Raw genomic sequence first — 24,833 nt, 5'->3', positions numbered from 1 at the left:
CAATGAGAGCCTGAATGAATGGGGCATGGGGGAACTGATGAGTCTGCAGAAAGCTGGATAAACGGTTCTCATGCCAAATGTAGTGAGCAGTGTCAAGTGGCTCTATGGGCTTATCATGCATGTGTACCATCAAGTCAATGAAGTACCCACGAGCCCAAGAACGGTCTCCTTTCTTGGGATAGAGAGTGCGAAGAACACAGTGAAAAAGGATGTAGTAAGGATATCTGAAGATGGATGACTCACTAGGAGGATACTCAACCTCTTCGCACAGACGCACACTTTTGACCTGCGGCATACATGCATCAATCCCCATTGGATTATGATGAGGATCCAGACTTTGAATCTTATGGACAACACCAAATAGGCCCAAAATCTGAACAAACTGGCGATATGTGACACGGAGCTGAACATTCCCGGTCATCTAGGTTGAGAGTGTTATTTGGTCCAAAGAAACATGTGGCATAGAACTATTATGGCAGCTTCATTCCAGTCACACTTGAAGGTCATGGACGGACCGAGAGCCATATCATCAATGATCTTGACAATGCCATCCGGAAACAACTCAGGATGAGCTCTCATGTAGGGAAGATCCACAGGGCGATGAGGAGCCAGGCCACATTTGCAAACCATGCTAGCATAGATATCTTGCTGCATGCGAGTGCAAAAATGAGGGTATTTCCGCATCGGCTAGCATCTCAAACTGATTGACATCCCTCTGAAATTCCAGATAGGGACCAGCCCCCATGGTCTTGAAGTTGTGAATGGCATGGTTCCCACTAAGAGGCATCTCCATGGAAACATGTCACCCATGAGGGATAGGCATAGCCGACCCACAGGCTTGAGGCATAGGGGCATGCAGAGGACGTCGGGTACCAGACTTGGACTGACCAATAGGTTGCCCGGGGACAATTTCCTCCTCTTCCTTGGCAATGTAGTCCTCATCCTCCATATCAGAGGCAGAGGGGGGGCTATGACGATGCTGTGACCGGCTCTTGGTAGTGGTCTTCTACTTTGGCTTGATGTTCTCTTCGGAGTCGATGGAGCCTTGACGGCGAGGGTCTGAAAGTGATTACAAGATAGGGATACCGATGAGAAATAGCACAAGATGATATGAACAAGGACCAAAACAATTAAACAAGTGGGGATGTGGGCATTTTGTTCATGACCATAGGACAAGTCCAAGTGGTAGATCAAAATATCAACATACCCATGGTTAATTTGTTTAGACAAGTTCACAGGGTGTAATTTTGGACTAGTCAAGTGACAGCAAATCGATAGAGGGACATATGCAGTAAGAGAGCATCCATAAGATTTACCGGAACCCCTAGAATAGGTGAGTAAACACAAGATTAGGAAGAACAGAGGCAGCCATACCCCAAGGAGGTCCGCATTGCTTGGTATGAGCCATGGAGACCACTAGAGTCCGTCGGTTGATGTGCCACCCAAATGAGCCCCTCCCGAGTGCTAGACACCACAAAGATGGAAACAATTGGGTGGAACGATAGATCGGGAGGAGACCGAGAGGTGGAGGGAAGATCGGAGGCCGGTTGTGGAGGAGATGGCCAGGACGGGCCGAAGCAGTACCTGGCGGCAGCGAGGAGCAGGTGGGGGTGGAGGGAGACAGGGAAGAATGCCCCCAATGTTGGAGAACGTTGCAGAAAACAAAAAATTTCCTACTCGTTTCACCAAGATCATCTAGGAGTTCATCTAGCAACGAGTGATTAGATGCATCTACATACCTTTGTAGATCGCGCACGGAAGCGTTCAAAAGAACGGTGATGATGTAGTCGTACTCGACGTGATCCAAATCACCGATGACCAGCGCCGAACGGACGGCACCTCCGCGTTCAACACACGTACGGGACGGGAGACGTCTCCTCCTTCTTGATCCAGCAAGGGGGGAAGGAGAGGTTGATGAAGATCCAGCAGCACGACGGTGTGGTGGTGGATGCAGGGCGTCACAGCAGCAGGGCTTCGCCGAGACTACGAGGGAGAGACGTAACGGGGGGGATGGAGGCGCCAGGGGCTGGTGTGAAATCCCTCCTCTCCCCCCACTATATATAGGGGTGCCAGGGGGCGCCGGCCCTAGTAGATGAGATCTACTAGGGGGGGCGGCGGCCAAGGGGAGGTTTCCCTCCCCCCCAAGGCACCTAGGGGTGCCTTCCACCACATGGACTCTTCCATGGTGGAAACCCTAGGCGCATGGGCCTATAGGGGCTGGTGCCCTTGGCCCATCTAGGCCAAGGCGCACCCCCTACAGCCCATGTGGCCCCCCGGGACAGGTGGCCCCACCTGGTGGACCCCCGGGACCCTTCCGGTGGTCCCGGTACAATACCGATAACCCCGAAACTTGTCCCGATGCCCGAAATAGCACTTCCTACATATAATTCTTTACCTCCGGACCATTCCGGAACTCCTCGTGACGTCCGGGATCTCATCCGGGACTCCGAACAACATTCGGGTTTCTGCATATACATATCTTCATAACCCTAGCGTCACCGAACCTTAAGTGTGTAGACCCTACGGGTTCGGGAGACAAGCAGACATGACCGAGACGACTCTCCGGTCAATAACCAACAGCGGGATCTGGATACCCATGTTGGCTCCCACATGCTCCACGATGATCTCATCGGATGAACCACGATGTCGAGGATTCAATCAATCCCGTACGCTATTCCCTTTGTCTATCGATATGTTACTTGCCCGAGATTCGATCGTCGGTATCCCAATACCTCGTTCAATCTTGTTACCGGCAAGTCACTTTACTCGTACCGTAATGCATGATCCCGTGACCAGACACTTGGTCACTCTGAGCTCATTATGATGATGCATTACCGAGTGGGCCCAGTGATACCTCTCCGTCATACGGAGTGACAAATCCCAGTCTTGATCCATGTCACCCAATAGACACTTTCGGAGATACCCGTAGTCTACCTTTATAGTCACCCAGTTACGTTGTGACGTTTGGCATACCCAAAGCACTCCTATGGTATCCGGGAGTTACACGATCTCATGGTCTAAGGAAAAGATACTTTGACATTGGAAAACTCTAGCAAACGAACTATACGATCTTGTGCTATGTTTAGGATTGGGTCTTGTCCATCACATCATTCTCCCAATGATGTGATCTCGTTATCAATGACATCCAGTGTCCATAGTCAGGAAACCATGACTATCTGTTGATCAACGAGCTAGTCAACTAGAGGCTCACTAGGGACATGTTGGTGTCTGTTATTCACACATGTATTACGATTTCCGGATAACACAATTATAGCATGAATAAAGACAATTATCATGAACAAGGAAATATAATAATAATGCTTTTATTATTGCCTCTAGGGCATATTTCCAGCAGTCTCCCACTTGCACTAGAGTCAATAATCTAGTTACATTGTGATGAATCGAACACCCATGGAATTCTGGTGTTGATCATGTTTTGCTCTAGGGAGAGGTTTAGTCAACGGATCTGCTATATTCAGGTCCGTATGTACTTTACAAATCTCTATGTCTCCATCTTGAACATTTTCACGAATGGAGTTGAAGCGACGCTTGATGTGCCTTGTCTTCTTGTGAAACCTGGGCTCCTTGGCAAGTGCAATAGCTCCAGTGTTGTCACAGAAGAGCTTGATCGGCCCTGACGCATTGGGTATGACTCCTAGGTCGGTGATGAACTCCTTCACCCATATTGCTTCATGTGCTGCCTCCGAGGCTGCCATGTACTCCGCTTCACATGTAGATCCCGCCACGACGCTTTGCTTGCAACTGCACCAGCTTACTGCCCCACCATTCAAAATATACACGTATCCGGTTTGTGACTTAGAGTCATCCAGATCTGTGTCGAAGCTAGCGTCGACGTAACCTTTTACGACGAGCTCTTCGTCACCTCCATAAACGAGAAACATTTCCTTAGTCCTTTTCAGGTACTTCAGGATATTCTTGACCGCTGTCCAGTGTTCCTTGCCGGGATTACTTTGGTACCTTCCTACCAAACTTACGGCAAGGTTTATATCAGGTCTGGTACACAGCATGGCATACATAATAGAACCTATGGCTGAGGCATAGGGGATGACACTCATCTCTTCTATCTCTGCTGCCGTGGTCGGACATTGAGCTGAGCTCAATTTCACACCTTGCAAAACAGGCAAGAACCCTTTCTTGGACTGATCCATTTTGAACTTCTTCAAAATCTTATCAAGATATGTGCTTTGTGAAAGACCTATGAGGCGTCTTGATCTATCCCTATAGATCTTGATGCCTAATATATAAGCAGCTTCTCCAAGGTCCTTCATTGAAAAACTCTTATTCAAGTAGGCCTTAATGCTGTCCAAAAGTTCTATATCATTTCCCATCAAAAGTATGTCATCTACATATAGTATGAGAAATGCTATAGAGCTCCCACTCACTTTCTTGTAAACACAGGCTTCTCCATAAGTCTGTGTAAACCCAAACGCTTTGATCATCTCATCAAAACGAATGTTCCAACTCCGAGATGCTTGCACCAGCCCATAAATCGAGCGTTGGAGCTTGCACACCTTGTCAGCATTTTTAGGATCGACAAAACCTTCCGGCTGCATCATATACAATTCTTCCTTAAGGAAACCATTAAGGAATGCCGTTTTGACGTCCATTTGCCAAATTTCATAATCATAAAATGAGGCAATTGCTAACATGATTCGAACGGACTTCAGCTTCGCTACCGGTGAGAAAGTCTCATCATAGTCAATCCCTTGAACTTGTCGATAACCCTTAGCGACAAGCCGAGCTTTATAGATGGTCACATTACCATCCGCGTCTGTCTTCTTCTTAAAGATCCATTTATTTTCTATGGCTCGCCGTTCTACGGGCAAGTCAGTCAAAGTCCATACTTCGTTTTCATACATGGATCCTATCTCGGATTTCATGGCTTCTAGCCATTTGTCGGAATCCGGACCCGCCATCGCTTCTTCATAGTTCGAAGGTTCACCATTGTCTAACAACATGATTTCCAAGACAGGGTTGCCGTACCACTCTGGTGCGGAACGTGTCCTCGTGGACCTTCGAATTTCAGTAGGAGCTTGATCAGAAGTATCTTGATCATTATCATTAACTTCCTCTTTAGTCGGTGCAGGTGTTGGGTAACGTTGCAGAAAACAAAAAATTTCCTACTCGTTTCACCAAGATCATCTAGGAGTTCATCTAGCAATGAGTCATTGGATGCATCTACGTACCTTGTAGATCGCGAGCGGAAGCGTTCAAAGAACGGGGATGATGTAGTCGAACACGACGTGATTCGAATCACCGGAGATCCTAGCACCGAACGGACGGCACCTCCGCGTTCAACACACGTACGGAACAGCCACGTCTCCTCCTTCTTGATCCAGCAAGGGAGGGAGGAGAGGTTGAGGGAGATGGCACCAGCAGCAGCACGACGGCGTGGTGTTGATGGAGCTGCAGTACTCCGGCAGAGCTTCGCTAAGCAATAAGGAGATGGATGAGGTGTTGGGGAGGGAGAAGGAGGCAACCAAAGGCCAAGGACTCAAGGTATGAAGTCCCTCCTCTCCCCCACTATATATAGGGGTGCCAAGGGGGGGTGGCCGGCCCTAGGAGATCCAATCTCCTAGGGGGTGCGGCGGCCAAGGGGGGTTTCCCTCCCCCCCAAGGCACCTAGGAGGTGCCTTACCCTCCTAGGACTCTTGCCCCCTTGAACCCTAGGCGCATGGGCCTATGTGGGGCTGGTGCCCTTGGCCCAAGCAGGCCAAGGCGCACCCCCTACAGCCCATGTGGCCCCCGGGGATGGGTGGCCCCACCCGGTGGGCCCCCGGGACCCCTCCGGTGGTCCCGGTACAATACCGATAACCCCGAAACTTGTCCCGATGCCCGAAACAGGACTTCCCATATATAAATCTTTACCTCCGGACCATTCCGGAACTCCTCGTGCCGTCCGGGATCTCATCCGGGACTCCGAACAACATTCGGGTTACTGCATATACATATCCCTACAACCCTAGCGTAACCGAACCTTAAGTGTGTAGACCCTACGGGTTCGGGAGACAAGCAGACATGACCGAGACGACTCTCCGGTCAATAACCAACAGCGGGATCTGGATACCCATGTTGGCTCCCACATGCTCCACGATGATCTCATCGGATGAACCACGATGTCGAGGATTCAATCAATCCCGTACGCTATTCCCTTTGTCTATCGATATGTTACTTGCCCGAGATTCGATCGTCGGTATCCCAATACCTCGTTCAATCTCGTTACCGGCAAGTCACTTTACTCGTACCGTAATGCATGATCCCGTGACCAGACACTTGGTCACTCTGAGCTCATTATGATGATGCATTACCGAGTGGGCCCAGTGATACCTCTCCGTCATACGGAGTGACAAATCCCAGTCTTGATCCATGTCACCCAACAGACACTTTCGGAGATACCCGTAGTCTACCTTTATAGTCACCCAGTTACGTTGTGACGTTTGGCATACCCAAAGCACTCCTATGGTATCCGGGAGTTACACGATCTCATGGTCTAAGGAAAAGATACTTTGACATTGGAAAACTCTAGCAAACGAACTATACGATCTTGTGCTATGTTTAGGATTGGGTCTTGTCCATCACATCATTCTCCCAATGATGTGATCTCGTTATCAATGACATCCAGTGTCCATAGTCAGGAAACCATGACTATCTGTTGATCAACGAGCTAGTCAACTAGAGGCTCACTAGGGACATGTTGGTGTCTGTTATTCACACATGTATTACGATTTCCGGATAACACAATTATAGCATGAATAAAGACAATTATCATGAACAAGGAAATATAATAATAATGCTTTTATTATTGCCTCTAGGGCATATTTCCAACAGTCTCCCACTTGCACTAGAGTCAATAATCTAGTTACATTGTGATGAATCGAACACCCATGGAATTCTGGTGTTGATCATGTTTTGCTCTAGGGAGAGGTTTAGTCAACGGATCTGCTATATTCAGGTCCGTATGTACTTTACAAATCTCTATGTCTCCATCTTGAACATTTTCACGAATGGAGTTGAAGCGACGCTTGATGTGCCTTGTCTTCTTGTGAAACCTGGGCTCCTTGGCAAGTGCAATAGCTCCAGTGTTGTCACAGAAGAGCTTGATCGGCCCCGACGCATTGGGTATGACTCCTAGGTCGGTGATGAACTCCTTCATCCATATTGCTTCATGTGCTGCCTCCGAGGCTGCCATGTACTCCGCTTCACATGTAGATCCCGCCACGACGCTTTGCTTGCAACTGCACCAGCTTACTGCCCCACCATTCAAAATATACACGTATCCGGTTTGTGACTTAGAGTCATCCAGATCTGTGTCGAAGCTAGCGTCGACGTAACCCTTTACGACGAGCTCTTCGTCACCTCCATAAACGAGAAACATTTCCTTAGTCCTTTTCAGGTATTTCAGGATATTCTTGACCGCTGTCCAGTGTTCCTTGCCGGGATTACTTTGGTACCTTCCTACCAAACTGACGGCAAGGTTAACATCAGGTCTGGTACACAGCATGGCATACATAATAGAACCTATGGCTGAGGCATAGGGGATGACGCTCATCTCTTCTATATCTTCTGCCGTGGTCGGACATTGAGCTGAGCTCAATTTCATACCTTGTAACACAGGCAAGAACCCCTTCTTGGATTGATCCATATTGAACTTCTTCAATATCTTATCAAGGTATGTGCTTTGTGAAAGACCTATGAGGCGTCTCGATCTATCTCTATAGATTTTGATGCCTAATATATAAGCAGCTTCTCCAAGGTCCTTCATTGAAAAACTTTTATTCAAGTAGGCCTTGATGCTGTCCAAGAGTTCTATATCATTTCCCATCAAAAGTATGTCATCTACATATAATATGAGAAATGCTACAGAGCTCCCACTCACTTTCTTGTAAACGCAGGCTTCTCCATAAGTCTGTGTAAACCCAAACGCTTTGATCATCTCATCAAAGCGAATGTTCCAACTCCGAGATGCTTGCACCAGCCCATAAATCGAGCGTTGGAGCTTGCACACTTTGTCAGCATTCTCAGGATCGACAAAACCTTCCGGCTGCATCATATACAATTCTTCCTTAAGGAAACCATTAAGGAATGCCGTTTTGACGTCCATTTGCCATATTTCGTAATCATAGAATGCGGCAATTGCTAACATGATTCGGACGGACTTCAGCTTCGCTACCGGTGAGAAAGTCTCATCATAGTCAACCCCTTGAACTTGTCGATAACCCTTAGCGACAAGCCGAGCTTTATAGATGGTCACATTACCATCCGCGTCTGTCTTCTTCTTAAAGATCCATTTATTTTCTATGGCTCGCCGCTCAATGGGCAAGTCAGTCAAAGTCCATACTTTGTTTTGATACATGGATCCTATCTCGGATTTCATGGCTTCTAGCCATTTGTCGGAATCCGGGCCCGCCATCGCTTCTTCATAGTTCGAAGGTTCACCGTTGTCTAACAGCATGATTTCCAAGACAGGGTTGCCGTACCACTCTGGTGCGCAACGTGTCCTTGTGGACCTTCGAATTTCAGTAGGGGCTTGATCAGAAGTATCTTGATCATTGTCATTAACTTCCTCTCTAGTCGGTGCAGGCACCTCAGGAACATTTTCTTGAGTTGCGCCATTTTCCGGTTCAAGAGGTAATACTTCATCAAGCTCTACTTTCCTCCCACTTACTTCTTTCGAGAGAAACTCTTTCTCCAGAAAGGACCCATTCTTGGCAACAAAGATCTTGCCTTCGGATCTGAGGTAGAAGGTGTACCCAATAGTTTCTTTTGGGTATCCTATGAAGACGCATTTCTCTGACTTGGGTTCGAGCTTTTCAGGTTGAAGTTTCTTGACATAAGCATCGCATCCCCAAACTTTTAGAAACGACAGCTTAGGTTTCTTCCCAAACCATAATTCATACGGTGTCGTCTCAACGGATTTCGACGGAGCCCTATTTAAAGTGAATGCGGCAGTCTCTAAAGCATAGCCCCAAAAGGATAGCGGTAAATCGGTAAGAGACATCATAGATCGCACCATATCTAATAGAGTGCGATTACGACGTTCGGACACACCATTACGCTGAGGTGTTCCAGGCGGCGTGAGTTGTGAAACTATTCCACATTTTCTTAAGTGTGTGCCAAACTCGTGACTCGAGTATTCTCCTCCACGATCTGATCGTAGAAACTTGATTTTCCTGTCACGTTGATTTTCAACCTCACTCTGAAATTCCTTGAACTTTTCAAAGGTTTCAGACTTGTATTTCATTAAGTAGATATACCCATACCTACTTAAATCATCAGTGAGGGTGAGAACATAACGATAGCCACCGCGAGCCTCAACACTCATTGGACCGCACACATCAGTATGTATGATTTCCAATAAGTCGGTTGCTCGCTCCATTGTTCCTGAGAACGGAGTCTTGGTCATTTTACCCATAAGGCATGGTTCGCATGTGTCAAATGATTCATAATCAAGAGACTCTAAAAGTCCATCAGCATGGAGCTTCTTCATGCGTTTGACACCTATGTGACCAAGGCGGCAGTGCCACAGGTATGTGGGACTATCATTATCAACCTTACTTCTTTTGGTACTCACATTATGAACATGTGTAGCATCACGTTCGAGATTCATAAAGAATAAACCATTCACCATAGGAGCATGACCATAAAACATATCTCTCATAAAAATGGAACAACCATTATTCTCAGATTTAAAAGAGTAGCCATCTCGAATTAAACGAGATCCCGATACAATGTTCATGCTCAAAGCTGGCACTAAATAACAATTATTAAGGTTTAAAACTAATCCCGAAGGGAGATGCAGAGGTAGCGTGCCGACGGCGATCACATTGACCTTGGAACCATTCCCGACGCGCATCGTCACCTCGTCCTTTGCCAGTTTCCGCTTATTCCGCAGCCCCTGCTTTGAGTTACAAATGTGAGCAACTGCACCGGTATCAAATACCCAGGAGCTACTACGGGCACTAGTAAGGTACACATCAATTACATGTATATCACATATACCTTTTGTTTTGCCGGCCTTCTTATCCGCTAAGTACTTAGGGCAGTTCCGCTTCCAGTGACCGCTTCCCTTGCAATAAAAGCACTCAGTCTCGGGCTTGGGTCCATTCTTTGGCTTCTTCCCGGCAGCTTGCTTGCCGGGCGCGGCAACCTCCTTGCCGTCCTTCTTGAAGTTCTTTTTACCCTTGCCTTTCTTGAACTTAGTGGTTTTATTGACCATCAACACTTGATGTTCCTTCCTGACTTCTACCTCTGCTGATTTCAGCATAGCAAATACTTCAGGAATGGTCTTTTCCATCCCCTGCATATTGAAGTTCATCACAAAGCTCTTGTAGCTTGGTGGAAGCGACTGGAGGATTCTGTCAATGACCGCATCATCCGGGAGATTAACTCCCAGCTGAGTCAAGCGGTTATGCAACCCAGACATAGTGAGTATGTGCTCACTGACAGAACTGTTTTCCTCCATCTTACAGCTGAAGAATTTGTCGGAGACTTCATATCTCTCGACCCGGGCATGAGCTTGGAAAACCATTTTCAGCTCTTCGAACATCTCATATGCTCCATGTCTCTCAAAACGCTTTTGGAGCCCCGGCTCTAGGCTGTAAAGCATGCCGCACTGAACGAGGGAGTAGTCATCGGAACGTGCCTGCCAAGCGTTCATAACATCTTGTTCTGCAGGGAGAACGGGTGCGTCACCAAGCGGTGCTTGTAGGACATAATCTTTCTTGGCAGCTATGAGGATGATCCTCAGGTTCCGGACCCAGTCCGTATAGTTGCTGCCATCGTCTTTCAGCTTGGTTTTCTCTAGGAACGCGTTGAAGTTGAGGACTACGTTGGCCATTTAATCTACAAGACATATTGTAAAATATTTAGACTAAGTTCATGATAATTAAGTTCAACTAATCAAATTATTAATGAACTCCCACTTAGATTAGACATCCCTCCAGTCATCTAAGTATTACATGATCCGAGTTTAACTAGACCGTGTCCGATCATCACGTGAGACGGACTAGTCAACGTCGGTGAACATCTTCATGTTGATCGTATCTTCTATACGACTCATGCTCGACCTTTCGGTCTTCTGTGTTCCGAGGCCATGTCTGTACATGCTAGGCTCGTCAAGTTAACCTAAGTGTTTGCATGTGTAAATCTGTCTTACACCCGTTGTATGTGAACGTCTGAATAAAACACCCGATCATCACGTGGTGTTTTGAAACAGCGAACTGTCGCAACGGTGCATAGTTAGGGGGAACACTTCTTGAATTTATTGTGAGGGATCATCTTATTTACTACCGTCATTCTAAGTAAACAAGATGCAAAACATGATAAACATCACATGCAATCAAATAATAAACGTGACATGATATGGCCAATATCACATAGCTCCTTTGATCTCCATCTTGGGGCTCCATGATCATCTTGTCACCGGCTTGACACCATGATCTCCATCATCATGATCTCCATCATCGTGTCTCCATGAAGTTGCTCGCCAACTATTACTTCTACTACTATGGCTAACGCGTTTAGCAATAAAGTAAAGTAATTTATATGGCGTTTCTCGATGACACGCAGGTCATAAAAAGAATAAAGACAACTCCTATGGCTCCTGCCGGTTGTCATACTCATCGACATGCAAGTCGTGAATCCTATTACAATAGCATGAACATCTCATACATCACATATAGATCATTCATCATTCATCACAACTTTGGCCATATCATATCACAAACCACTTGCTGCAAAAACAAGTTAGACGTCCTCTAATTGTTGTTGCAAGTTTTACGTGGCTGAATTAGGGTTCTAGCAAGAACGTTTTCTTACCTATGTTAAAGCCACAACGTGATTTGTCAACTTCTATTTACCCTTCATAAGGACCCTGTTCATCGATTCCGCTCCAACTAAAGTGAGAGAGACAGACACCCGCCAGCCACCTTATGCAACTAGTGCATGTTAGTCGGTGGAACCGGTCTCACGTAAGCGTACGTGTAAGGTTGGTCCGGGCCGCTTCATCCCACAATACCACTGAAGCAAGAAAGGACTAGTAATGGCAAGAAAGTTGACAAATCTACGCCCACAACAAATTGTGTTCTACTCACGCAAGAAGAACTACACATAGACCTAGCTCATGATGCCACTGTTGGAGAACGTTGCAGAAAACAAAAATTTTCCTACTCGTTTCACCAAGATCATCTAGGAGTTCATCTAGCAACGAGTGATTAGATGCATCTACATACCTTTGTAGATCGCGCACGGAAGCGTTCAAAAGAACGGTGATGATGTAGTCGTACTCGACGTGATCCAAATCACCGATGACCAGCGCCGAACGGACGGCACCTCCGCGTTCAACACACGTACGGGACGGGAGACGTATCCTCCTTCTTGATCCAACAAGGGGGGAAGGAGAGGTTGATGAAGATCCAGCAGCACGACGGCGTGGTGGTGGATGCAGGGCGTCACAGCAGCAGGGCTTCGCCGAGACTACGAGGGAGAGACGTAACGGGGGGATGGAGGCGCCAGGGGCTGGTGTGAAATCCCTCCTCTCCCCCCCACTATATATAGGGGTGCCAGGGGGGGCGCCGGCCCTAGTAGATGAGATCTACTAGGGGGGGCGGCGGCCAAGGGGAGGTTTCCCTCCCCCCCAAGGCACCTAGGGGTGCCTTCCACCACATGGACTCTTCCATGGTGGAAACCCTAGGCGCATGGGCCTATAGGGGCTGGTTCCCTTGGCCCATCTAGGCCAAGGCGCACCCCCTACAGCCCATGTGGACCCCCGGGACAGGTGGCCCCACCTGGTGGACCCCCGGGACCCTTCCGGTGGTCCCGGTACAATACCGATAACCCCGAAACTTGTCCCGATGCCCGAAATAGCACTTCCTATATATAATTCTTTACCTCCGGACCATTCCGGAACTCCTCGTGACGTCCGGGATCTCATCCGGGACTCCGAACAACATTCAGGTTTCTGCATATACATATCTTCATAACCCTAGCATCACCGAACCTTAAGTGTGTAGACCCTACGGGTTCGGGAGACAAGCAGACATGACCGAGACGACTCTCCGGTCAATAACCAACAGCGGGATCTGGATACCCATGTTAGCTCCCACATGCTCCACAATGATCTCATCGGATGAACCACGATGTCGAGGATTCAATCAATCCCGTACGCTATTCCCTTTGTCTATCGATATGTTACTTGCCCGAGATTCGATCGTCGGTATCCCAATACCTCGTTCAATCTCGTTACTGGCAAGTCACTTTACTCGTACCGTAATGCATGATCCCGTGACCAGACACTTGGTCACTCTGAGCTCATTATGATGATGCATTACCGAGTGGGCCCAGTGATACCTCTCCGTCATACGGAGTGACAAATCCCAGTCTTGATCCATGTCACCCAACAGACACTTTCGGAGATACCCGTAGTCTACCTTTATAGTCACCCAGTTACGTTGTGACGTTTGGCATACCCAAAGCACTCCTACGGTATCCGGGAGTTACACGATCTCATGGTCTAAGGAAAAGATACTTTGACATTGGAAAACTCTAGCAAACGAACTATACGATCTTGTGCTATGTTTAGGATTGGGTCTTGTCCATCACATCATTCTCCCAATGATGTGATCTCGTTATCAATGACATCCAGTGTCCATAGTCAGGAAACCATGACTATCTGTTGATCAACGAGCTAGTCAACTAGAGGCTCACTAGGGACATGTTGGTGTCTGTTATTCACACATGTATTACGATTTCCGGATAACACAATTATAGCATGAATAAAGACAATTATCATGAACAAGGAAATATAATAATAATGCTTTTATTATTGCCTCTAGGGCATATTTCCAACACCCAAATCCCTGCGCCCCCATAGATTTTAGTCAGAAGCGGGTGGGCCAGACATCTAGGATGGGACCCCGGAAATCCGGCGATAGCGATAGAACAGAAACCGCTCCATGTCCGACCCCATTGCCGGATGTCCGGCCACTAGAGGAGTTCGACCGACGAGAACTGACAGGGCCCAGATGTCCGGCATGGATGCCGGATGTCCTGCCCATGGACAGTGAACAGAGACGGTTTGTGTGTGTGTGTGTGTGTGTGTGTGTGTGTGTGTGTGTGTATACTCCGCCTAGGAGAATTATAGTCATAGTACCTCCATTATCAAGGAACTAGATATGCATAGCAATGGACCCATAATAAGAAAACTATGATTGATTGATGCAACATATGAGCAGTGACCGAGGTCACCATGTTTGAGCATATGAGACATGTTACCGCAAATATGAATCCTTGGGTACATATTCTCTGCTCCATCATTTTAAAGCACCATAGTTCGAAGAACATGATAACTTTGAGAGTGTTTGTTTCATTTATGCATTATACAGAGAGAAGGCAATTCATGAGTTGAATCTCTCCCCCTAAATATATGCCTACATCTAGATCAACATGAAGTAACTGTATGCATAGGTACAAGATTTCACATAATGTTATCAAGCTCCAAGATACCAAGTTCACGCCTAAGTTGACAAAACCTTGCTTCATCCAATGGTTTGGTGAAAATGTCGGCAAGTTGCATATCTGTACCAACATGAGCAATATCAATGTCACCCTTTTGCACATGGTCTCTCAAGAAGTGATACCTAATATCAATGTGCTTGGTGCGAGGATGATCAATAGGATTCTCAGCAATCTTGATGGCACTTTCATTATCGCATAGAAGAGGCACATGTGTATAGGTGATACCATAATCCTTCAAAGTTTGCCTCATCCATAGTAATTGAGTTGCACATCTTGCGGTTGCAATGTATTCTGCTTCGATGGTGGAGAGAGAGAGACACAATTTTGCTTCTTCGAGGACCAACTTACCAAGGAGCGTCCAAGAAACTAACATGCACTGGAGGTAGACTTCCGTCCCACTTTGTCTCCGACCCAATCCGCATCCGTGTACCCAATGAGATCGAACTTGGCATCCTTGGGTTACCATAGACCCAACTTTGGGGGTGTGAACAAGGTATGTAATAATATGCTTAACCGCCTTATGATGACTTTCCCTAGGGGAACCTTGAAATCTTGCCCATATGCCTACACTTAACATGATGTCTGGTCTAGATGCACAAAGATAAAGCAATGAACCAATCATAGAGCAGTAAAGAGATGGGTTAAAAGGGATACCGTTGGTGTCCTCAGTGAGAACAAGTTTTGTTGGCATGGGTGTCTTACATGGGCTTGCATTTGTCATATCAACCTTCTCTAAAATGTCCTTGAGGTATTTTGTTTGGGACAAGAAAATACCTTCTTGAAATTGTTGAATTTGAAATCCAAGAAAGAACTTCAAATCCACATTGAGTGAAATCTCAAAGGTCTTGGTCATGGAGGCCGCAAACTTCTTGCGCAAATGAATGTTAGGAGAACAAAAATATGATGCCATCTACATAGATTTGGCATAGGATCAAATCACCCTTTTCCCTCTTAGTAAAAAGAGTGGGATCAATCACCCCTCTCACAAAACCATCATCGAGTAGAAACTTCTTAAGATGATCATACCAAAAACGAGGTGCTTGTTTGAGGCCATACAAATCCTTGTGAAGTTTATACACATAGTCTTTGTGATCGGGATCAACGAACTAGGGTGGTTGTGATACATATACTTCTTCTTGCAGGGGACCGTTAAGGAAAGCACTCTTTACATCCATTAAAGTGAAACCATTGAAAGCAGCATAAGCAAGTAAGATGCGAATAGATTTAAGACGGGCACCGAGAGCAAAGATCTCATCAAAGTACAAACCTTCAACTCATGAGTACCCTTGTGCCACTAAACTTGCCTTGTTTCGAATGATTATGCCATTTTCATCTTTCTTGTTTTTGAAGATCCATTTTGTTCCAATAACATTGTGCTCCTTAGTTGGTCTCTTGAATAATGACCACACTTTGTTGCGTTCAAAACTAATAAACTCTTCTTGCATAGCAACGAGCCAATAATTTTCCATCAATGCATCTTGTACCTTGAGTGGCTCAACACTAGAGACGAATGAAAAGTGAGCACAAAAGTTTGTCAATTGTGTACGAGTGACTCTACCTACCAATATGCAGTACGAGCTCTTACCAGCCGGTCGTGTTGATGTTGATCAAATTCTTAAAGGCATATCAGTAGGTAGACTCAATAGGTGTGAGAGTTTGATCCATAACCAACAAATATGACCTCAATTGTTTTGGATTGAAAGTTTCCTAACTGTTCTCTCTTGTTGAGAATGAATCACTTGCACCCAAATACACGAAAGTACTTGACATTTGGTGTGTTCCTGGTTAGGAGCTCGTATAGAGTCTTCTCCAATATCGTGCGGAGGAAGAGCCGGTTTGATGCATGGCATGCAGTGTTGACAGCCTTGGCCCAAAAACTATGTGGTGACTTGTACTCATCCAACATGGACCTTGCCATTTCCATAAGTGTACGTTTCTTCCTCTCAGCTACACCATTTTGTTGAGGAGTGTAGGGTGTGGAATATTGATGCTCAATCCCCTCATCACCACTACAAAAAAATACACTTCCATGATGATACGTGCTTCTCACAGTAGGTCATGTTTTCTGTCATGTATGTACATCCATGATGATTTTATGGCAGAATCAAGATAGTCATACATGTGTTGTCATAGAAGTGTTCCATGACAGTACCAAAATTATCATCACAGAAGTGTTCACTTCCATGACGATAAATGACGCGTCATGGAAGTGCTTTCGTCAAGGGTAACCGACACGTGGCATCCACCATAACGGGTCGCCGTTAAGCTATCGTGTCCGGTTTTGGATCCGATAACCCGTTAACAGCCTGGACCAATGGGGATTTTCCATGTGTAAAATTCTCATTGGCCGAAGGAAACACGTGTTAGCTCGTCATTAGGTCAAATAGGCACCTATGATATGTCGACACATGCGATGGCCCAACGCTGGCCCATATAGCTTACAAAGGCCGGCCCGTTTGACTTGGTCAAAAGTTAGCGGGCCGACCCATGAAAAGCCTGTTAACGGTAATGTTTGCATATAGCCCATTTTATGGCCCGGTAACTCACGACCCGTTAGGTCCTTCCCGAAATCGGCCCAATAATGTCATGTGGGCCGTCAAATATAACACTAGCCTGTTTCACTTTTGGCCCATGTATTTCCCACGACGTCTTTCGGCCCATATGAGGTCTTACGTATCTTTAGGCCCTTTAGTGGCCCACGGTGACTCTGACCCATAACGAACAATAAATTTTTTTGTACCCGTTAATGGCCCATGATTCACATGGGCCATTTCCAGCCTGTGTTAGCTTTCAGCCTACTAACGACCCATAAGTTCTTGGGCTCCTTTCCGGCCCTCGATTACTTCCGGCCTGTTACTGGCATGTTCCCCTAATGGGCCAAATTTGGCCCATGGTTAGAATCAGCCCGTTTGTGGCATGTTAACCCGCTGCACCATTTCCAGCCCGTCCTATATTCTGGTCCATTAACGACATGTTATGCCTGTGATAGAATTATGCCTTTGCTGTCTTCTGGCCCGTTAACGGCTTGTTATCGTGCTGGCCCGACACGAATTACGCCCGTTTATGGCCCATGTGGACCCATTTATCCGATGGCTTGAGGCCCACTGATTCTATGACCCGTTGGAGGCCCATTTATTCGACGACCCGTAGGAGGCCCATGGATCCTACGGCCTGTAGCAGGGTCAAGGTTACCATGGTCCGTATATGGCCCAGGGTTGTTACGGCCACTAGCAAACCATGGAAAAAGAAGAGTAGAAAATAAATAAGCTAGAAACTAACGCCAGGCTATTAAGGAGATTGCACATATTAGATCCAATGGGCATCAAAGTTCGCCACCACTGCAAATATAGGGAACACCCTACACCATACGAAAATGGCTTGCTGTTTTCTTCAGCCGGTGGCTACACGTTAAGAACAAATTTTGTATTGCAACAAAACAAATTACAACCATAAAACAAAAGGAAGGTTGGCATAAAAGTTAACAGTCTGGCAGATAAATGCACCACCAGAAGTTCAGAAGCTCGGTTTGTTTAACCTGACTATTACATTTTCATGTTGTACTATCCGATGGAGCACCATAACATTCGCCTTCATTTCTCCTAGGCTCCTGAATAACATAGCAAATGTCTGATAGTCTGGTTTCAAAACCATGCATATCTTGATGACATCGAACAATGGTTGTCCTTGTTTCATAAAGGGTCTTTGTTAGGGAATGGACTTGTGTCTAGAGCGTAGATATAACATTGTTTTGAGCTTGCATATCTTGATCATGAGGCAGTTTGGACAAGATTGCCTTAACAACCAACCTAGTATTACGCAGGAACATGCTTTTGGCACTGTTAGTGGACAGGTACTAACCCACTGCACCAAGAGGTGACATTGCGGTTATAGTTGCCTCGCCACCTTCAGAAGGTGGCGGTTCCACCATTTTTTCCATGGCTTGCCGAAAAGTTGAGTTTTTACATTAGTAGTACCAGAACAGGAGATATTAAGGAGGTAGCAAAACCAAACAAAATAAGTTTGGTCTATATACAGAACTTATTCTGGTGAACCCGTGTAAAATATTAGTTCTATTTTACTGCAAAGTACATAATAAAACCAGGCTCCAAACATATGGCCATGTACCATGGCTAATGTATTGTCTATGTCTTCACATTGTATTAACAACTAAGGATAAAGAGACAAAGCTTATAATACGGTAAGCATAGTATGGCATCATTCATATGACAAAACAACTGAGAATAGACAAACACGCAATTGTAACATTGTGTGGGCAAGTCTAGCACGGGACTAGATTACAGATCAAGATCAAAGGAACATCACTCCTCTCTTTTAAACCTTGTAAGGTGCAATGATACGCTAAGACAATTGTGTATAAAATTGAAAAGAGTAATAGACTTATGACCCACACGTATAGGGGATCTATCGTAGTCCTTTCGATAAGTAAGAGTGTCGAACCCAACAAGGAGCGGAAGGAAATGATAAGCGGGTTTCAATAATGTATTCTCTGCAAGCACTGAAATTATCGGTAACATATAGTTTTGTGATAAGGTAATTCTAATGGGTAACAAGTAACAAAAGTAACTAAGGTGCAGCAAGGTGGGCCAATCCTTTTTGTAGCAAAGGACAAGCCTGGACGAACTCTTATATAAAGCAAAGTGCTCCCGAGGACACATGGGAATTATTGTCAAGCCAGTTTTCATCATGCTTATATGATTCACGTTCGCTACTTTGATAATTTGATATGTGGGTGGACCGGTGCTTGGGTGCTGCCCTTCCTTGGACAAGCCTCCCACTTATGATTAACCCCTTTCGCAAGCATCCGCAACTATGAAAGAAGAATTAAGGTAAACCTAACCATAGCATGAAACATATGGATCCAAATTAGCCCCTTACGAAGCAATGCATAAACTAGGGTTTAAGCTTTTGTCACTCTAGCAACCCATCATCTACTTATTACTTCCCAATGCCTTCTCCTAGGCCCAAACCATGGTCAAGTGTTATGTAGTCAACGTTCACATAACACCACTAGAGGATAGACAACATACATCTCATCAAAATATTGAATGAATACGAAATTCACATGATTACTTATAACAAGACTTCTCTCATGTCCTCGGGAACAAACATAACTACTCACAAAGCATATTCATGTTCATAATCATAGGGATATTGAATAGCATTAAGGATCTGAACATATGATCTTCCACCGAATAAACCAACTAGCATCAACTACAAGGAGTAATCAACACTACTAGCACCCCACAGGTACCAATCTGAGGTTTTGAGACAAAGATCAGATGCAAGAGATGAACTAGGGTTTGAGAGGAGATGGTGCTGGTGAAGATGTTGATGGAGATTGACCCCCTCTCGATGAGAGGATCGATGGTGATGACAATGGCGGTGATTCCCCCCCCCCCCGGAGGGATGTTTCCCCGGCAGAACAGCTCCGCCGGAGCCCTAGATTGGTCCTGCCAGGTTCTGCCTCAAGACGGCGGCGCTTCGTCCCAAAAGCCTCTCTATGATTTTTTCCAAGGAAAAAGACACCATATAGCAGAAGATGGGAGTCGGGGCCTGCCAGGGGGCCCACGAGGTAGGGGGCGCGCCCAGGGGCTATGATTTTTTTCAGGGAAAAAGACACCATATAACTATGATCTCAGTCATTGAAGCAATTGCAATTTATCATAACATAGGAAAGAGTCAATATAAGAGCTTTTCAGCAAGTCCACATACTCAACTATCATTTAGTGTTTCACAATTGCTAACACTCACACGATACTTATGGGTACAAAGTTTCAATCGGACACAGAGAAAGATATGGGCTTATAGTTTCGCCTCCCAACCTTTTACCTAAAGGGTAATGTCAACAATAATACTTTATGAAAACCTACAATCAAGTGGATATCTCTACTCCTAATGTCTCATTTGGTAGTCTCTGCTCACCAGTTAAATTTCCTCCCACCACCACCGATTTTTTTGTCCTTCCTCCCACCTCACAGGTAGTCCCGTCGAAAAAAAAAAACGCCTAGCGATGTCCCACGCAGTCGAAGGCAAACCTCCTGTCGCACCAGAGAAAAAGGCCAAAAATAACCTACAAAAAAATCTATGAAATTAAACCAGCAAAAAAAACTGCTAAACGAACCGCACGCACGTCCGAGTGACGCCTCCTGCTCCTCTCGATCCCCTCGACCTACGATCTGTGACTGCAGATGCACGAGATCGCCACTGCCGCGGACCTCGCAAGGAAGACACGGACGAGATCCCAATCCGCTGCTCCTCCTCTCCCGAGATGCAGCCGCCGCCGCCGAACCAGGGAGACACCAGTGACCGTCACCGCCGTCGTGGATCACCAGGACTCCGCCGCCTGCACCGCCACCGCCGTGCCTCAGATACGTCACGGATCACCGGGACGCGACTATCGCAGATCACTAGGACACCGCCGGCAGCGGCGCCTCAGATACCAGCGACCGACGGCGGCGCCTCAAATATCGGCGACCGGCGGTGATCTAAGACCAACGAGTCGGCGCCACATCCCTGGTACTTCCCTCCCCCATCCGCCAACCCTCTACCCTCCCCCTCTACAAAGGCCAGTGCGGCCCTGTCCGTCCGACCTTTCCGGACGTGACCAAGGATGGTTGTGCATCCCGACGCCTCTCTTCTCCATTGATCCCCCATCTCCTCAAGGTGAATCTTCTCTAGAAGGTACCCCTCTCCTCTCCAACGATCCACCATCTCCTCTTCTGTTTTTATCCCTCGATTGGTAACCCAAGAACTTGATGGCTCTGGACTGAGATGTAGACTTCCCAGTGGAACTACCTGTGCGCAGGAGGATCTGATGATGCCGAACGCAACCATGGAGGACTAGGAGCACGGGGAGAGGATGTGGGAGTGGGTGGTCTCCGTGGTTAGCTACTTCGCTTTTATTTTTGATGGTCTGAGGTAGGAGAGCTAGATGCACACCCTTAGCTCGACTTTTATGATTCAGTTCCGTCAGAGTAGCTTTTACATGAGAAATGCGCCGACATATTCAGCCAGAGTACTGGGCTTTGGACTGTGAACTTCTTCTAAGCTCACCTCGAACCCGTGAAAAATAAAATCATGTCAGTGGAACTTTGTGTACTTTTTCCATAGCATTCATTTATAATCAGTTAATTTGGTCAGAAAACGATTTTGCTGTGCGTACAACAGTTAGACATATTTTTTTTACAATCCTGATTTAAGCCACACATCTCACAGAGCTGAAGTGATCCAGCAATTGACAGATGCATATCATCCAGATCCAGGGGTACGTATAGCATCTGCAATCTCATCTGGGAGTGTCGTACGTATAGCATCCAGGATGGCTATTTAAAACTTTGATAGCATTACTTGTCAGAAAAATGTCATCCAAAAGTTGAAGTGAGCTCAAAACAAGTGAATTCATAAACACTTGAAAACCAAAAACTGAACTGAGGTTTTACTTTGTTTGTCATGCAAACTTCAGGTTTAGCTTGACCCATCTAATACTAATATGGGAGATGGACAGGACATTCTAGGTATAGTTCGTAGTTCATATGAGTGGTGATTCACTTGATCCTTGCTCTTTGTGAGACCTGTTTGGATGTATCCAATTCCATGATCTTCAGATCATCAAATTGTTGAGGAGGAAGAAGGCATTGTGCTTGGAGGCGGGACTGACAGTGACTATCAAGAGATACCTATATGGTTAACCTGTTGAGACCAATGTCCAAGAGTAAGATGCCCGACCCTCCCCCTCTGCTACCATCGTTGGTTTTTTCAAATTGATTGTTTAGTCAAAGAATTTGATTTTATGGTTAACATGTTCGTCTTGGATTTCCATCGCCCGCTAGAACTTGTCTCATTCTCGCAGATTCATTCATGTGTCGGACCACATGTGTACAGGTGATTTCCGCATAGCTTTTGTGTATGATGGCAGGAGGACTAACTACAACCTCGCCTGCCTCAGGGTCCAGAGAGGTCCAAGGCGGCACAACCAACTGCCTATGCATCCATATGCTGGCAATTTACTTTGACTGTTAGTCGTTGACCATGAGCAATAATCTGTCAATTAATTTGATGCTTTAGTTAACTTGTCATTTGCTGAATTATTGGTTAAGCATCGTGCATGTCTTTGTTTGATTGTTAGTTGGTGACCATTAGCAAGAAGTTGTAGGAGGTTAAAATCATCTGCCAACTCTCTTTAAAAAAACTGCCAACTTAATTAATGAATCATGTCGAATTGTAGACGCAGTGAACAGATTTGAAAACTATCGGTGTTACATATTTGCTAATACTATCCGTGTACACGTCTAATGCCCTTTCTAATGTTTCTCACTATCGAGATTATGCTTTTTTTAAAACTGTTTGTTTTGTTTGGCGTCAATCTAGAACAAAATCTGTTTTGATTCCACTCTGGACAATCTTCAAAGAGATGCTAATTCTTCATGATTACTAACTTGATGTCAGAAATATTAATTTCGTCTGTCCTATTTTGGTTTCTTTCAGTTCAGTGTGGTAATCTGCAGCAATCAAGTTAACAAATCTGAAGCATTTTAGCAACGCAACGGTGCAAGTGCTCTTTTGGTGGAAGATGAAGCTTTTGTTGGACTTGTGATGTTTTTTCTGAAGAAGACTGACAATGAACTCAAAAGATAGATGTCATGCGGTATTTGTGATATAGAACTAAATGATCGAGGACTATAGTAGCTCCAGAAAGGATGGCATTCTTCATATTGTGATGCAACGTCATGATACTAGGTTGTTCCTATTTGTTCGGATGCAAGTTCTATAATAGTAGGTTGCTACTACGGGATTACCTAATGTTGCTTCATGTCTGTTATATCTTCCAATATTTACAGAAACTTCCGAAACTAACACCAGGTCAGGACATTCTGATGATAACCTTCCAGTTTTACTGAATCATTGTTACTTGAGTAATCTCTATTCCTAAAGTGTTCTTCAAAGGTGCTCATCAAATCTGTCGATACACAACACTGCAGTTATTGGTGGTTTACACCGGATAGTTTCTAGACCTTTATCGCAAGATGGACGAACTTGGCATCTGAGCCAGTAATCTACCTCATCAATAGTGTGATGTCCCTTTGCATGAAGTTAGGCCAACATCAGAAGGTCCGTAGCCTTTTTGAGGAGATGAAGGTGAAGAATATTAAGCCGGATAACCTCACATGTTGCCTTCTAATGACTAGCCATGCGGCATTGAACAAGATAGATGTTGTTGGAGAAGTTTTAGAAGAAATGCAAGAGAAGGATGTAGTCTAGGGTGGTCTGCATATAGCATGGTTTCTATCTACCTGAGTGTTGGTTTGGTTTTAAAAAACAGTCCGCTCCGAAGAAACTCGAGGGCCTTGCTTTTAGAAGGTAACATAAATATCTAGATTGATTGTTCATGGTCCTGGGGCTGTTTGTTATAGTTCAGGCAAGAGTTTAGTCCATAATACTCAATTTCATCCTGCTTGCATCACCACCACCGTGTAATATAACATAGTACTATGCACAACGATGCATCAGCACTAAGCTCAACATCTAAATAACTTGAAATGTTGGCTCAGAGTATTTTTACTTCATAAAAATGATTTTATTTTTCCTGATGCATTGCTATTTAGGCTTCATTATTCTGCAATTTCTGTCAAAGTAATAAACATGACATGTATAATTTGGTAATGAACCGCAAAATATATAGATGTCCCTTGTTTTGTTATTTAGGCTTCATTATTCTAAAAAATATATTTATTACTTTGGTTACTCAGATTACCACAAAATATATAAGTTATTTAGGCTTATATTTTGTTATTGTTCTACAAAATATATAAGTTTTTTAGGCATATACAATAACTTAGCGCAGAATATATTTTGTTATTTAGGCTTCATTATTCTACAATTTCTGGCAAATCAATAAACATGCCATACATAAGTTGTTTTTGAACCCCCCCCCCCCCCCCCAAAAAAATGTCCCCTGTTGCAACGTACAACCTCTTTTCCTTTATTTCCTTTCTTAATATTAAAGGGAGGTGAGTTTCTTTAAATAGTTTACATTGTTTATAAAATTTTAAAACCATGGGAAAGTAGTGCATCAAGGAAGGTTCACCACTAGACCCCCCTGATTGCAACAAAACATCCTTTATGTTGGTTTTTTGTGGTAATTATGCATTTAACAAAACTCTCGTGTTCTGCTGGCGCGCGCCGTTGTTCCTCTGCAAGTGCCACTTTGCTGCAACCACTCTGTCATTCATGAAGAATGTGAAGGCAAGCCTCCATTCAAGGGAGCGCGGCTAGCAACT

At 45.3% G+C, this 24,833-nt stretch overlaps 1 long non-coding RNA gene across 2 annotated transcripts; it reads left to right on the top strand.

Moving 5' to 3' along the window:
• Positions 1–20,544: 20,544 nt before the first annotated feature.
• LOC123041310 (uncharacterized) lies at positions 20,545–24,457 on the top strand. Of its 2 annotated transcripts, XR_006418466.1 has the most exons (4): positions 20,545–22,070; positions 22,161–22,267; positions 23,041–23,415; positions 23,535–24,456. It is a non-coding gene; the product is annotated as an uncharacterized lncRNA (long non-coding RNA). The 2 variants fall into 2 exon arrangements; XR_006418465.1 differs by having other exon boundaries at positions 23,041–24,457.
• The last annotated feature ends 376 nt before the right edge of the window (positions 24,458–24,833 follow it).

The sequence above is a fragment of the Triticum aestivum genome, chromosome 2B (assembly GCF_018294505.1).
Source record: "Triticum aestivum cultivar Chinese Spring chromosome 2B, IWGSC CS RefSeq v2.1, whole genome shotgun sequence".
NCBI classification, from domain to species: Eukaryota; Viridiplantae; Streptophyta; class Magnoliopsida; order Poales; family Poaceae; genus Triticum; species Triticum aestivum.
The sequence above is the reverse complement of the archived record's forward strand: the minus strand, read 5'-3'. Positions and strand labels throughout refer to the sequence as shown.